The sequence below is a fragment of the Mustela putorius genome, unplaced genomic scaffold (assembly GCF_011764305.1).
Source record: "Mustela putorius furo isolate JIRA1106 unplaced genomic scaffold, ASM1176430v1.1 tig00000095_pilon_pilon_pilon, whole genome shotgun sequence".
Classification (NCBI taxonomy): domain Eukaryota; kingdom Metazoa; phylum Chordata; class Mammalia; order Carnivora; family Mustelidae; genus Mustela; species Mustela putorius.
The window spans coordinates 1,481,114-1,496,642 of record NW_025421280.1 but is presented as its reverse complement, the minus strand read 5'-3'; the positions used below and the strand labels follow the sequence as shown (position 1 = coordinate 1,496,642).

The 15,529-nt window shown below is 43.3% G+C and overlaps 2 long non-coding RNA genes across 3 annotated transcripts in view; one reads left to right on the top strand and one right to left on the bottom strand.

Moving 5' to 3' along the window:
- Nucleotides 1-15,529, bottom strand: part of LOC106005348 — a 142,929-nt gene that overhangs the window by 96,932 nt on the left and 30,468 nt on the right. The window lies entirely within an intron of this gene.
- Nucleotides 4,520-14,444, top strand: LOC106005350. 2 transcript variants are annotated; one of them, XR_006606031.1, is made up of 3 exons: nt 4,520-4,823; nt 6,745-6,854; nt 13,640-14,444. It is a non-coding gene; the product is annotated as an uncharacterized LOC106005350 (long non-coding RNA). The 2 variants fall into 2 exon arrangements; XR_001178649.2 differs by lacking the exon at nt 13,640-14,444 and having other exon boundaries at nt 6,745-6,931.

The window sequence follows — 15,529 nt, the reverse complement described above, 5'->3', positions numbered from 1 at the left end:
CCTACTACTTTGGTCAGGGCAGTCACAAGTCTCTGTCTGTGTCCAAGGAGAGGGAGTAGAACCACCCTTCTCAGTAAAAGTGACAGTCACATTGTGGGAAGAGCCCGAGGCATTGGCGGGGAGTGGGGGTTGCTGCCATTTTTGGAAGATATAGTCTGACATAGTAAGGGATAAAGCTGAGATGTGACTTAATAGTCAGGCTCCGGAGTTCATGCTTATAACCAACCGGCTACACTTGCTCCAGAGAAGGGGAGCAGTTGGCTGGAGAGGAGAGCAGGCTCACAGAGCACTGAGTATGGGACCAGAGCTCCATCTCTTATCTACCCAGTCCTATTCAAACCCTTTTCATGGACATCCAGTCCGTTCTAACACCTCCCTTTTTTGCACATCCTAATCCTGTTTTGTTCCCAGTAGATCTTGGGAGCCATTAAAACCAGTGCCAAAATCCTTAGTTACCAGAAAGCTGCCCCTGCTCTCCCTCCTTACACCACTCTGGCATTGAGGTGACATCCTTGCCTGCACTCGGTCATGAGTAGACTCCTGAAGGATGGCTAAACAGGCCAAATTTTTCTAAAGAATTTGTAGTAAAGAAAAAGAAGAACATAAAGTTGTGGTTTCCTGAGGGCAAATTGAATAAATGTGTTCTAAACTTTTTTTCCTCACTAGACTCTTTGGGTCTTACTTACTCACCCTGTTGCCTCAGGACCTGCCAGGAAGTGGGCGCTTTACTTATTTTACGAGTATATTGATAAAAAGAGCAAATGGGTTTTGAAGGGCTGCTCTGTGCCAGGTAATGTCCGAAATGCTTTATAAGTATGGGCTCCTTTAATCCTCACAAAAACGCCGTAAAGCAGGATCAGAATAATCTCCATTTTACAGGTGGGAAAATAGACATCAAGAATATTTGTCCAAAATCACAGAGCTAGTAACTGATAGAGTCAACCATAGCACGCTTCTTGACAAAAGGTAGCAAAACAAGGAGGGAGGGAGGGAGTGGTAGGAGAGACGGAAAGACGGGAATATAATTTTTATGCCAGATCAAGGCACTGCCCTAATGAAATGCGAATGTTGTTATTTGGAATATCACTCAAAACTTCCTACCACAGTGCCTGAAATTCCCGCTTTTTACATTCTGTCTTTGGATTAAGTTCCCTAGATTATAAGTAAACTTCAACAAAGATAGCATCAAGACATGGCAGTTGGTTAAGCGGCTGCCTTTGGCTCAGGTCATGATCCAGCATCCTGGGATCGAGTCCCACATTGGGCTCCTTGCTTGGCGGGGAGCCTGCTTCTCCCTCTGCCTCTGCCTGCCACTCTGTCTGCCTGTGCTCACTCTCTCTGACAAATAAAGAAATAAAATCTTAAAAAAAAAAGACATGGCAAGCTCTTGTGTAAGTGAGTACATTCTACTTTTCACCCTGGCAGTGTTCTGAGACTTTGGACCATCAAAATGGCAAGTATGGGGAGATGGAAGGGAAAACATCCATCCCTTGATCAAAGTTAAGATTATGAACAATGCTTTGCGGTGGGGTTGGGGGGTTAGGGGGTGGTGGAGAAGAAGCCCTAAGCTCTCTGCTTAGATGGGGTAGCACCTCAGGGGACAGCCCAATAACAAAACATTCTTCCCAGGGAGGCTTAAAAGAAAAGGTAGAGCTCTTGGAGCAGGGTAAAGAGAATCCCCAAACTCTTTGGCTATGGTCAGAGTTCAGACAGGGCCTCCTGCTTCCAGACGAAGGCTGAGGGGCAGAGGCTGCTAAGATTTATTGATAAGAGAAGCCTAGAGAGGAGATCGCAGACTTGTTAAGAGAGGATTAACTCAGGACAAAGTAACAAGAGAAAAAACAAGGATTACGCATCAGTGACAAGTGGGCCTTGGCGGAAGTCTCAAGAAAATTGGGCAGCAAAAGAATGAGAAACATGGGGGCCAAAGGTTGAGTTGCCAAAGCCAGAAGCCACAGCCAAACTAGCCTCAGAGAATCCACAGAGCCTGACCTCTGGTTACCCCACGTCAGACAAGAGACTTGTTCCTGAAAAGTGGTATGCAAGTCAAACACTGGCAAAGGGAGGCATGTTACAAACCCGAAGGGAGTGAATCACTTCATTGGTGTGGGTTCTCTGAGAAGCAGCTCCAAGACGAGGATTTAAGTGCAAGTGGTTTATTGGGAGCTGAAGGGGAAATGAGCAAGGATGTGGAGATATGAGACAGGCAGGACAGGCAGTTAACAAAGGGTGAGTTATCCGTCAGCAACCACGGGAGGCAACTGAAGCTTAATCCCATAGGCATTTTTGCAGGTGCTAGAGGCCTACAAAACCACACTCCTAGAAGCCCAACAAAAGGGGATTATATAAACAAATGACAGGCTATGCTTTCAACAGAAAGCCATGGAGAAAGAGAGAGAGAATTTAAAAGTGATTATTTACAAGTAATTTTTCACACCAAACAAAACTCTTACTTGTCTGCTCTTTCTCAGATTTTTCCAGAATGCAAACAGGTTACTTGCTGAACAAAAATGACGGACACTCCCGGGGAAGGAAAAAGCGCAGCTCCTAAAAGTTAGAGGAGAATTTGCCAGATAAAAGAATTCTAAGGCAAATCCTCCTGAAAAACAAAAAGCTCCCTCCAGTAAGGTCAGCACAGTTTCCCAGTTTATGTGTGGTACAGAAACACAGCTTGAGGAAGGGTGGGGTATTTCCATTCAGGTAGTTGGCTTCCAGGCAGCGCCACCTCTCTCTGTTACCTGAGAAAGCCAGAAAATTGCTGGGTTTGACAGTCACACAACTCCTGAGTCCAAGCTGTTCTCCTGGCTACCTGCGTCATCTCAAGATGGGGCACTACCACTCTGTGCACCCCCTAGTCTAGGTGTGGCCTCCAAAGAGTCAGTCTGGTGTCCGTCTTGCCCTACCTTTTCCATCAGGACTGCAGTCCAGGGCCTGGCATGGCAAGCTGGAGTATGTCTCACCAAGGCCTAATTGAGTGGAAGCTGAGTGATTGTGACAGATCTTATCGGGCAGGGCCAGCCTGACGGGTAGCCTGCTCAGTGTCACCGTGGGACAGACTCTTCTCCCTGAGAAAATTACAAAGTTACATGCCCCATGGGAGTGTGGGAAAATCCCACCATCTGGGGCCATTGAGTGCCTTCCTGTTGGATGGTGGCCATGGTGGTTTTGAATATTCCTGTACAGTCTGGGGTGGGGGGGCTCGAATCATCTGAGGATCATGATGGGTGAGGTGAGGTTGGGGGATGCGTTACCCTTCTGTGAGCTCCAGACACAAAGACCCTGAACTCCAGACATAGCAGGAAAGCAGGCCCGGTGCCTCTTGGCCCTTCTCCCACCAACCTAATGGGTCTCTTCCTTCATCCAGGCACCAACCTCCTTGCTCCTTGATTCCCCCTCCCCTCCTCAAGTGGCCAGTCCCACCCATCCCCTACTTCTCAAACATATATATTATATCTCCCTCCTCTTCAAAACTTTCCATCAAAGTGCACCTTTTCTCAGTGCCTAGATTCAGCCTCATAGTCACAGAAGATAAAGATCTAATCAACCAAGTCATACTGAGTATTAATGAGTAAGAACACCTAATTTATTAGGCCAAGGGAACAAATCCTCAACAGCTAAGTTTTACCATTAGGTAGCAGGTCAGTAAGCAGAGATTTGTTTTGTTTTGTTTAATGCCTCCCTAGGAAAAAAAAAAAAAATCCCAAACTAGATCACTTAGCAATGGGGAACTGGGTTCTCAAAGTAAAAAGAAACACTGCCAACCAGAATCTCACAGATGCATAGCCTACTGGAACTTTAAGGAAATTCGGAGACTACATCATCATCATCATCATCATCATCATCATCACAATAACAATAGTAAACATGTATTGAGTAAATTTTATGCTGTACCAATTATGTTATCTGATTCAATGCATACAAAGATCTTGGGAAGCACATGTGGTGATTCTCATTCCCATTTAACAAATGAAGAAATTGGAGAGGTAAGTAATTTTCTTAAGGCTATAGTGCAACTAAGGAAGCTGAACCCTGAAAGTCTGGCTTCAGGCTCTAGACTCTTACGCATTACTGTCTTCCACCTACTCTTCAAACTGAGATTGTATGGGATTGGAGGTGAGAAGAATGATGAGTGAATGGCCAAGTCCAGACTCTCCCTCCTTCTTGGCACAACTTCTCTTTCATCAGAAAGCAGGAAGTACAATTCTATGAGTCATAGAGGGCACGGGGATACAGCAGAGATCCTGACAGTTACTTCTAACTACCTGGTATTTAAATGTCTTTTCACCTTGACAGCTTTTGTTCAAGTGAAATGTTACTTGGACATCCAATATAACCTGCAGATAAAAGTGAGTTACTCTGGTTGAAGTTGGGAGGAACAGCCCAAACTTGAGTCTTGACCTTCCGTTGGCTCCTGAGGCTCTTCTACGGAAGGCTGACAACTTGAAAAGCACGTTTTGAAAATCATTTCCTGCTATAGATTGCGAAAGTGGCCAAAACTCTTTGTAGCGCTTTCCATCAAGAGGTGGAGTCCATTTCTCCACTCCTAGCGTTGGAGCTAGACTTGCTTTCAGCAGTGGAATGCTGTAGAAGTAATGTCATCTAAGTCCAGGCCTCAAGAGACTTTATACTCTCCTGTACTCATTCTTGGAGTCCTACTACCGTGCAAGCAAGTTCAGACTGGCCTGCTGGAAGAAAGAGCGCATTGGCCTCAGTCATCCCAGCCAAAGCCATCATAGTCATCCCAATCAAGCCAGCTGACCAGCTGACCATTCCGACCTGAGAGCAGCCAAGCCCACCCCAGCCCAGGGGACCAAGCAGTTGAGGTAAGCCCGAAATGCTGACTTACAAATCTGTGAGCTAAATAAATGGTCTTGTTTTAAGCTCCTAAATTTTGGAGTGGTTTGTTGGGCAAGAACAACTAACTGATACAGTTCCCTATAGAAAAATGTCAAAATGATACCATGACCTTCCTCTCAGGTCTCAAAACATGGTGAAATGGCATAGTAAGGAGTCCCTCCCCAGAGCATGCCCTAGCTGCACCAGTCTACCTGTGCCTTTGGATGTGGTAGGCTGAGGAGATGAATGTCCCCAACTGCCCTAACTTCAAACAGAATTATAATCACGGAGAGGAAAAACAAAAAAACAAAAACCAAAAACCACTCCATTACTTGGCCCCAGCAGGGCTAAACTTCCATCTAGAGAATTCTGTTCAGAATTCACCTGTGTGGAAAAGAGAATGTTCCTGTTCCCCAAAGGTGCCTCCAGGCTCATGGCATTCTCAAAGCCTGGGGCGGGGGAATAAGTGGCAGAGAGAAGGAGAGAAAGTCTTAAAGGTTAAATCTAGCACATTAAAGTTGCTCAGAAAATGCCAAAAAAAAAAAAAAAAAAAAAAGTAAATGAAAATTTTCAGCCACAGTGGGAGAGTTCCAAGCCCAAGGCCCCAGGTTGATCTTTCAGGCTGTCGGGCACACTGCAAAGCTGTCTCCATTTATTTACTTCTAATTGAAAGCTGGCGTGCTGAGGGTTCTGCCACCCAGGCATGAAGTGTAGCCATCCGTGAAAGATCTCCCAAGACCTCTCCCTTTGCAGAGCATCCTTCATGTGCTTAAAAGGGAAAATGTCACGGGGACACTAAATTAAAACTCAGTTTTGTCTTTGAAAAATAGATTCAATCCTCAGTAGGGTGTGGCTGGAGAGATACCAGCATTAGCATAATTTCTTAGGGCACTTTATAGGTCAATCAGGAAAAAAAGGATATTCAGAAGTCTGCCAGGAAAAAGAAAAAAAAGGTCTCATGGGGGCCACACATGTTAATTCTCACAGATCAACACTCTTGGGACTCACAGTTCACAATGGGTGGTTTTCTCTGGGAGATTTTACCTCTTACAGGGTGGTTTCGACAGAGTTGATCAGATGGTGGTAAATACCATAAAGAAAAAAACAAGTTGACGTGCTTTCAAGATTGTTAGCCACATACAGTTTCATTAGCTCGCTCCCTCACTCCCTTCGTTTATTCTGTAAATGCTTATTGGGTCCCCGAGGGGTACAGGGGACGGTTTTGGCTACTAGACATACAACTGAATGAGATAACCCCCCTCAAAACCTGCCGTCTACCAGGAAGGAGAGACAGGCAAACAAGTTAAGACGGTTCTCCATTTACATAAGGGCTCCCTCTGGAAAACCTTCTGTGAGTCAGTTTTGGACATCAGCCAGAATCGTTCATAACTCTGGACCCATTCAGCAGGTATCCACGCAGTGGCAGCGGAGACTTCTGAGTACACACAGGGCTGCCTCCTTTGGCTCCTGCCTTTCTTCTTAGGCAAACTTTACCATCAGCATGTAGAGGTGATGAATGTGGGCACTGGATTCAGGCAGACCTCTGGCTATTGGCTCAGTCTGACATTGGTGTGATCTTGGGCAAGATGCCTGACTCTCAAACCTGTTTCCTCATTGGTAAAATGAAGACAAAAGCAGTACCATAGCAGAGAATGCCTACCTTATGTCATTCTTCCCTTCTTTCTTAATAACAGAGTCTTGGAATTACTGAGGGCCACAGTGAACCCAGCTTAAAGACTATGTTGACCAGCTTCCCTTGTAGCTAGGTGTGGCCAGGAGAGTAATCTCTGGACCATGAGATACAAAGGGGTGGAATTTCTGGGAAGGCACTGGCTGCAAAGCATGTTTATACAGTAAGCTGGCACTTTAAAAAAATCTGTTGAATTTCTTCATTTTTTTCTATGTCAGGAATATAGACATAATGGCAGGAGATACAGCAACCATACTGGATCATGAGGTAATCTTGAAGATGAAACCCGTGGAGAAAAACAGAAGCAGCTTGAGACTCTGATGATCATGTAACTACTATTAAGCCTATGGCTGCCAAATTACAGGCTTTTTGTGTGTGAGAGAAAAATTGTGTCTTTTAAAATAACTGTTATTTCTGGTCTCTTACTAAGAAACTGAAGGCAATCCCTAATACAAGTAGCTATGAGTGTTATAATGGGAATTGAATGAAACCATTCGTGTAGAGCGGTGAGCCCAGTGTCTCACCCACAGTGAACTCAGAAGAGTTCACAGTGAAGAGTTCACACTGTCATTATACACTTAAGAAATATTTATATCGTCTTGGTTAGCTCAGGTTGCTATAACAAAATACTAGACTGGGTGATTTATACAACAGCATTAATTTTTTTATGGTGCCGGTGCCTGAAAATTCCAAGTTCAAGGTGCTGAGCAATTTGATTTCTGGAAAAAGTCTTCTTCCTGCTTGCAGATGGCTAACTTCTTGCTGTGGCTTCACATGGTAGAGAAAAGGAGAGAGTTCTGGTCTCTGCTCCTCTTCTTAAAAGGACACCAATCCTCTCATGAGGGCCCCACTCTCATGGCATCATCTAAAACTAATGATCTTCTAAAGACCTCATGTCCAATACCATCACATTGGGGCTTATCAATCCCTTGGACATCATTCATAACACATATGGACATAAGTTCATAACACACATGATTCCCAGCAGAAGCTTTAATTATACTTGTTTTGCTTAAATTAGATTAGCATGAATAGGAAACTTATTGGATTATAGCTAAGAATCCTGAGGTTATGATAAAAGGAAGTCAGGATCCTGGGTAAATAAAAGTTCAGTGTGATGACTGGGGATTCGAGATTGTATCCATAAGTCATTCTTCCTAGTAGCACTTAGATAGATGGGAGGGCCCACCATTCATCAAAGCCACTACTAATTCATGAGAGTAAAACCACATCATCTGATTAAAGAAAGAAGAACTCAAATAATGAAATCAATGGTCAAACCACACATCCATCTTGTGTTTCCCTCTTTGCTTCATAGATGACCAAAGCAATAGGAGGAGACCTTAAGGAGTACTTGCCTTGTGCCAGGCTCTGTTATAGGTCTTGCCTTACAGTGAGTCAGTCAGGGCCAACAAAAACAGAGTGCACATTCAAAATGGGAATTTTGAGAGCTCAATAGAGAGGCCATTTGCAAAGCTGTGGACAAGATGTAGAGCAACCACAGAGAGAGTGCAGCACCTGGGTGTCAGTAACAATGTGGCTGTCACCCCCACCCACAAGCCTAAAGCCATAAAGACACAGAGCAGTTACCAGATCCCATAGAGAGGGCAAACAGCCAAAGGCCAGGGCCTTTAATGGCAGGATAAAGCCAGCTCACAATGACCCTACAGAAATGAACCTGATCTCTGTCCTCTCCTGCTCCAACTTCATGTTTTTCATGGGCTGAAACCTTTCAGAAACTCGAAAGCAGTGTCACCCATGACCATTCAGGTCAGCCTCTCAGACACAGCAGAATGGAAAAAGGTGGAGAGTGAATCTAGGGGGGCCATGGCCTTATTCTTTTCATCTTCCACAACCACCTTATGAGGTAGACATTATCAATACCTCCATTTTACAGAAGAGGAAACTGAGACCGAGAAAGAGAGAGGGAGATATTGAAACCATTTATGTAGTTAAAACATGTAATTTTATAAAGATGTACAACTTGGATTCCCTAGAATGAGACAGAAAACTCCTATTACTGAAGCTACTCAAAATAAGGTATTTCTATTAAATGTACACAACTCTACATCAGAACCTAATAGCCCACACCCTTATGAGATGCATACCATGATTATTTCTATTTTACTTTGAAGAAGCAGAGGCTTAATGAGGCTAATTAAATCAGATAACCTCTAAGATCCTCTGAAATCAAAATAGTCTTTAATTCAGTGATTTTAAAGCATTGCTTTTGACTCAGAAAAGTATAAGAAGTCCCCACTTACAGATCAAAAAGGAAGAAATAAAATTGTCCCTATTTTCAGAAGACATGATGGGCTACATAGAAAATCTTAAGGAATCTAGAAAAACCTCCTACAACTAATAAATGAGTTCAGCAACTTTGCAGGATAAAAGATAAACATACAAAATCAATTATATTTCTATATACCAGCAATGAGCACATGTAAACCAAAATAAAAAATACAATATAATTTGTAATCACTAAAAAAAAAAGGAATACGTATAGATCTAACCAAAGATACAAAACTTTTTTTAAAAAAAGATTTTATTTATTTATTTGCGAGAGAGAAAGATTGAGAGTACAAGCTGGGTAAGGCAAAGAGAGAAGCAGACTCCCTGTTGAGCAGAGAGCCTGAAGTGGGACTTGATCTCAGGACTCTGAGATCATAACCTGAGCCAAAGGCAGATGCTTACCTCACTGAGCCACCTAGGCATCCCCATGCATAGAACTTGTGTGTGAAAACTATGAAACACTGAAGAAAGAAATCAAAGAACATTTACATAAATGGAGAGACATACCATGTTCATGGATGGGATGACTCAACAGAGCAAAAATATCAATTCTCTCCAAAAGGATACACAGGGTTAATGCAACCTCTATCAAAATCTCAGCAAGACTTTTTAAAGACAAGAGCAAGCTTATTTTAAAATTGATATGGAAAGGCAAAGAAACTAGAAAGCTACATCAATTTGGAAAAATAATACAGTGGGAGGAATCACTTGGTTGTATGACTCATTATATAGTTACAGTAATCAATACTATGTGCTTCATTGGAGGGACATACCCATAGATCAATGGAATAAAACAGAATTCAGAAATAGACCGACACAGGTATGGCTAACTGATTTTTCACAGAGGTACTAGAGCAATTCACTGGAGAAAGAAGTCTTTACAAATGCAGCTGGGGTAATTGCATACCAATAGGCGGAAAAAAAAAAAAAAGACCTTGACCTATAACCTGTATCTCACACCTTTCATGAACTCATAAATGATCAAGTAAAACTCTGAAACTATTAGGAAAAAACAGGAGAAAATCTTCAGGACTTAAGGCTTAGAGAAGAGTTCTTAAACTTGAGATAAAAAGCACAATTCAGGGGCACCTGGGTGGCTCAGCGGGTTAAGCCGCTGCCTTTGGCTCAGGTCATGAACTCAGAGTCCTGGGATCGAGCCCCGCGTCGGGCTCTCTGCTCAGCGGAGAGACTGCTTCTCTGCCTGCCTCTCTGCCTGCTTGTGATCTCTCTCAATAAATCTCTCTCAAATTAAGAAAAAAAAAAAAAAAGCACAATTCATAAAAGAAAAATCAATGAACTGGGCTTCACAAATTTCAAAACTTTTGGTTTGGGAAAGACATTGTGAAGAGGATGAAAAAAACAAACCACAGACTAGAGGGAAATATAAGCCACATTTTAAACAAAAAAAACTTCTATCTAGAATATATTAAAGAATTTTCAAAAATCAACAATAAAAGAATAAATAAGCCAATTAAAAAATGGGCCAAGGACATGAAGAGAAATTTCACTGGAGAGGATATATGGATGTCAAATAAACACATGAAAGGATGTTCAATATAAGTAGCCATTAGGGAAATGAAAATTAAGACCACAGTAAGACATCACTACACACCTATCAGGATGGCTAAAATAAAAATAGAATGACACCAGTTGTTGACAAGGTTGTAAAGAAACCAGAACTTGCATACAGTGCTGTTGGGAATATAAAATAGCAGAGACACTCTTGAAATGTTTGGTGGTTTCTTCTAAAATTGAGTGTGTAACTACCACACAATCCAACAATTATGCTCTTTGTGGCTGATCTCAAGAGAAATAAAAATTTATGTCCACAGAAAAGCCTGTAGAAGTTCCATTCATAATTATAGCAGCTTTATTCCTAATAACCAAAACTGGAAACAATTAAAATCTCTGCTAATAGGTGAGCAGTGAAACAAATTGTGTGATATCCATACCTTGGAATTCTACTCAGCAACAAAACAGAACAAACTACTGACACATTAAACAATTTGGATGGATCTCAAGGGCACTGTGTTAAGTGAATAGAGGCAGTTTCAAAAGGTTATATAAAATATACTTCCATTGATATATAACATTCTTGAAATGATGAAATTGTAGAGATGAAGATAGATTAATGGTTTGCCAGGAAGGGATAGCAGGGAGGAGGGAATATGTGACTAAAAAGGTAGTATATGGTAGCAGAACGATCTCTGATGGAACAGTTTTACTGGAATCTGCACATGAGAAAATGGCTTAGAAGTGTACATACCCATTGCACCAATGTCAGTTTCCTGGTATTGATGTTATACTGTAGTTATATTTTAAAAAAAGGAAGTCTTCACCATCAACAACAGAAATCTGTGCTGAATTTATGAAACTCTTTCCAATGAAATGTACTCCTGCAGTAAGTTTTTCCATTTGGAGACACTGAAGTGGTTTAAAATTAGGGAGAAGAGCACAGATAATCTAAAATCAGAGGCCACCATATTGTACTTTCCCAATTGCACTCCTGGCCATCATGCCCCACATTCCTTTTTTCATCCCTTCTCTGTAACCCAAAACTTTTTCGGTGGGAAAAAACAAAAGCCTTCCCTGAAACCATGACTTTTCAAGTATTGTTGGCCACTGTATTAGTTGGAATTCTGTTGGAACAAACTAGAAGAAATGCAACTCAAAGTGGCTGAAGTTAAAAAGGAAATCTATTGGCTCATGACCTATGCTAAGGCTGGCTTCAGGTATTAATTGATTCAGGGCCCAGAGGATGTCACAAGGAACCAGCTTCCCTCTATCTTGACTCTACTCCTTGTGGGCCCCATTTTAAGCTCCATTTGACTGCAAAGTGACTATCAGCAACCACCTGGACGACACCCTTCCCACAGCAAATCCAGCAGAAAAGCAGAATTCCACTTCAGTAATTCTACTGAATATTCTAGAATCGAGTCTTATGGGCCCTGACTGGCATGCCAAGGATCCTATGATCACTATGACCAAGGGAATGTAGTGTTCCAATCAGCCAGGGTGGGTTGGCCCCTCCTACAACATGTGGACAGAGGCTGGATAAAAGAAAAGACCCACAGAAATATCAGGACTGCTGCTCAAAGAAGGGGGTTAGGACACAGGGAAGAACAGCCTCTGTCCACCATAGTCATCAATACCATTGCCAGAAAGATTAACATAGGCATTTTGGGACATGTATGTAACCTGCTCCCTCCACCTCCCCCAGCAGTCTCCTCCCACCCCAGCCTTCCTTCTAACTTGGGGAAGGGGTGCAAATGTAGAATGCATGCCTCTCAACACAATCACCTTCAGATTGTCCCTCAATTCCTGGAGAATGCCTTTCCATGTCTTCAGTTTGAGTTGGAATGTCACCTTCTCCATGAAGCCACCCATCTCTAATGAAATCCCCACTCCCCCAGCTACCCCATGAATAAAATTCTCATCCTCTGTGGACTCACAGTACTTTGTACATGCATTATCTCCATTAAAGGGTTTTTTCATGTTTCAAGGTTATTTATTTACACAACAGTCCCTCATATTGTACATTTACACATGTACACGCACTTACACCTAACCAGATCAGAAGCTGAGAGCAGATACTTGTTTTGTTCATTTTGAGTCCCTAACATACTGTTTAACATGTGGAATGGCATTCCGAAATGTTAGATGGATGGATGGTTGGATGGATGTTTGGATGGATGGATGGATGGATGGATGGATGGATGGGTAAATGAATAGATGAAAGGCTTCTATAGCTCTTGACCATCAAATACAAGTACCAGCACTCATGTGGACATTTAGTCCACAATAGCATTTAGCAAACTCCTATTGTTATACAGCAGACACAAACAAATTGTTGAAAATAAAATTAAATTAGTAAAGGGAGAAGCAATCATATGTATATTATGCTTGTTTTAAAATAGAAGAAGTTTGACATAAATACAACAGGCATAGTTTATGGATTCTCATGAGGAAGTAACACCGTCAGTTAGGGAAAAGCACACCCAGAAGGGCTAGGAAGCCACAGCAATGTCTGGAAAAATATGTGCTGGGTTCACTCCCTTGAACACAAATGCCCAGCACTGCCCAAGGGCATAACCTTGAGTTGTGAAAGGGCAACTGAGAGAAGAACTTGAAAAGACAGAAAGCCCAGGGCTTGAGTCTTAACTCTGCCCCTTACAATGGAATCTGTCAGGTGATTCAACTATCGGGGCCTCCATATTCTCACCTGTAAATTGGGGATGATTACCCCCTGAGCTGTCTAGGTGGCTCAAGCCTTAACCTCCTTGCTGTCTCTGACTCCTCCCTTTCCTCCACGTGCAATCCATCAGCAAGCCTACCAGTGAAAGATTTCCAGAATCCAAGCACATCTCTCCCTGCTGTCACTTTGGTCTGAGCCACCATTAACTATGACAAGTGCCCTTGGGATCCAGTTGCTGAGGTGACTTTAGTGAGCAGTGGAGCCCAGGTGCAAACAGTTGTCTGTTGGCACCTGCATTTGGGAGGGGAGGGAGACACACACCGTGAGATCTGCCGTAGCTTCCTTGCTTCCTTAGCCCTGTCTTGGCCCTCCCAATGTCTTCTTCATCCAGAACCCAGGGTGATGGTATAACACAGAATCAAGGCCTGGCTTCTGCTGCGCAAGCTCCAGAGGCTTCCACCATGGCCCAGGAAGCCTTCAGTGCCTGGCCCATCTCCCTCTCACCCCCAGTCTCTGCCCCGAGCATTCCATGACTCCCGCATGCTGGCCCTCAGTCTGCTCCCTAGGGGTGCAAACGGGTTCACACTTTGGAACTAAACTCTTGTTCTTCCCTCTGTATCTTGCAGCTTGATCCCCGGTGTCCCTCAGCTCTCAGCTCAGTGAAGCCTTCCCTTAAGGGAAGGGAAGGGAATGACAGCACTGGTGTCATTTTCTCACCTGAGTTTGATTTTCTTCATGACGCTGATACTACCTGGAAACTTCGTTTGCTTAACTGCGCGTTAACTAGAATGTATGCACCACGAATGCAGGGATATAATTGTCTTAATCACAGATGTGTCTCCAGACCCTAGAATAGAGCCTGACACATAAAAAGTGTTCAATAAATATTTGATAGATAAAAGAAGGAAGGAAAGAAGAGGGGACGGGAGGAAAGAGGGAGAAAGGGAACATCCCTCTTATAATCCTGCAAAGCGTGATTATAAAGACCCAATTAGAAAATTCTCATAAACCCCTTAGCGCGCGCGCACACACACACACACACACACATGGGAAAAGAAATCAAAAGAAGTCTCCTCACTTTCCCTGGATTCACCTGGCTTCTGAAGAGAGTATTCGAGCCCTCTGACTAAGCAACAACCCCCTTTGGCTTCCCTGGAACTAATGCTTGAACCTAGTTCAGACCCCCGGGGTTTGGAGTTCATTTTCTTTTGGCAAACTGTCGCCTTTTCTTTTCTCAGGGAAAAAATAAAATACAAAAAGACACTCACATAACATCTTGGAGATCAAATGGCTCTTGGAAAACTGCATTTTGATGAGTGAGGGAATCAAAACCATATGGATTAAATTCTCCTTAGATCTCCTAGGGGAGGATGGGGGCCAGGAGCAGGGTAAGGGTAGGGATGGCTGGGAAATTCAGCATCGATTTTTCTGAACACAGAGCTGGTTCATGAAGGATGGTCTGAGATGTCCTTCAAAGCGGTTTGTTGACCACATGCCAGCTGACTTGGAAGAGAAGGAAATATAAAAGTTTTTTTTTTCAATACTCCTGTTTCTTTTCTTCTGATATCCACGCCCCTCCCCTGGCCCCACAATGGAGCTGATGTTAGGGTCTTGTCAGTGACCAGGAAAGAGTAGTGGCTGGACACGAAGTTTGTATAATTTCTCCCAGAAACCAACCTCTCAGTCTTTCCCTGAGGCAAGAGTCAGAAATAGCTGTTGAAGCCAAATATTTGTAATCAGGTACTTAGATGAGTGTCGTTCCTTTTTTTCTTTTCTTTTCTTTTTTTAATGGTTGTATTTCTATCTGCATTTTGCTGATCTGGGCAAGTTGCAGAAGCCAGGCTAAGAGCCGGCACACAGCATGATTCACACTGTCATTTGCTGGGAGAGCAAATCAAGAGCGGCAAGCGCTTTCCAACATTTTTACTTTAATCGTTGAGAAACCTCAAAAGCAGTTTCCTCTGTTCTTCTCCTAATCTCCTGAAAGCAGGTAATGCTGCTGACCACCATGCTGGGCAACGCACTGGTGGAGCATTTACACAGCACTCTTCTGACTTCCTCCTCTCTGGCCACATCTAGAGACGCGCTACTCTTGTTGTCATTTTACAAAGAGAGGAGACAGGGCAGAGAGGGGAAGCAATGGACCCGAGATCACACAGCTCCCACGTAATCGGCAGAGCTGGGACTGGAATCTAGGGTCTGCCCATGCCAGAGCCTGCATCCCTGACCGTCATTTCCCTCCAAATACCCTGCACTTTTGCAATTTGTGCCCTTGCTTTCGTTGTTCCATTTATCTGAAAAAGCCTCTCTTGCTCTTCCTACCCTTTCTCCTGGCAACCTGGCAAAAATCTACCCCACCCTCCACGCTATGGCTCCTGTATCCATGGAGTCCTTTGGGAAACTCCCAGATTGCTTGGGACTTCTTCCACCTCTGACCTCCAGGACACTTGGTGCCCTCTGGAGCTGGCCAGCCCATTCTGCGTCACAAATTCAGCCGGGCGTGATGGTCAGGCACT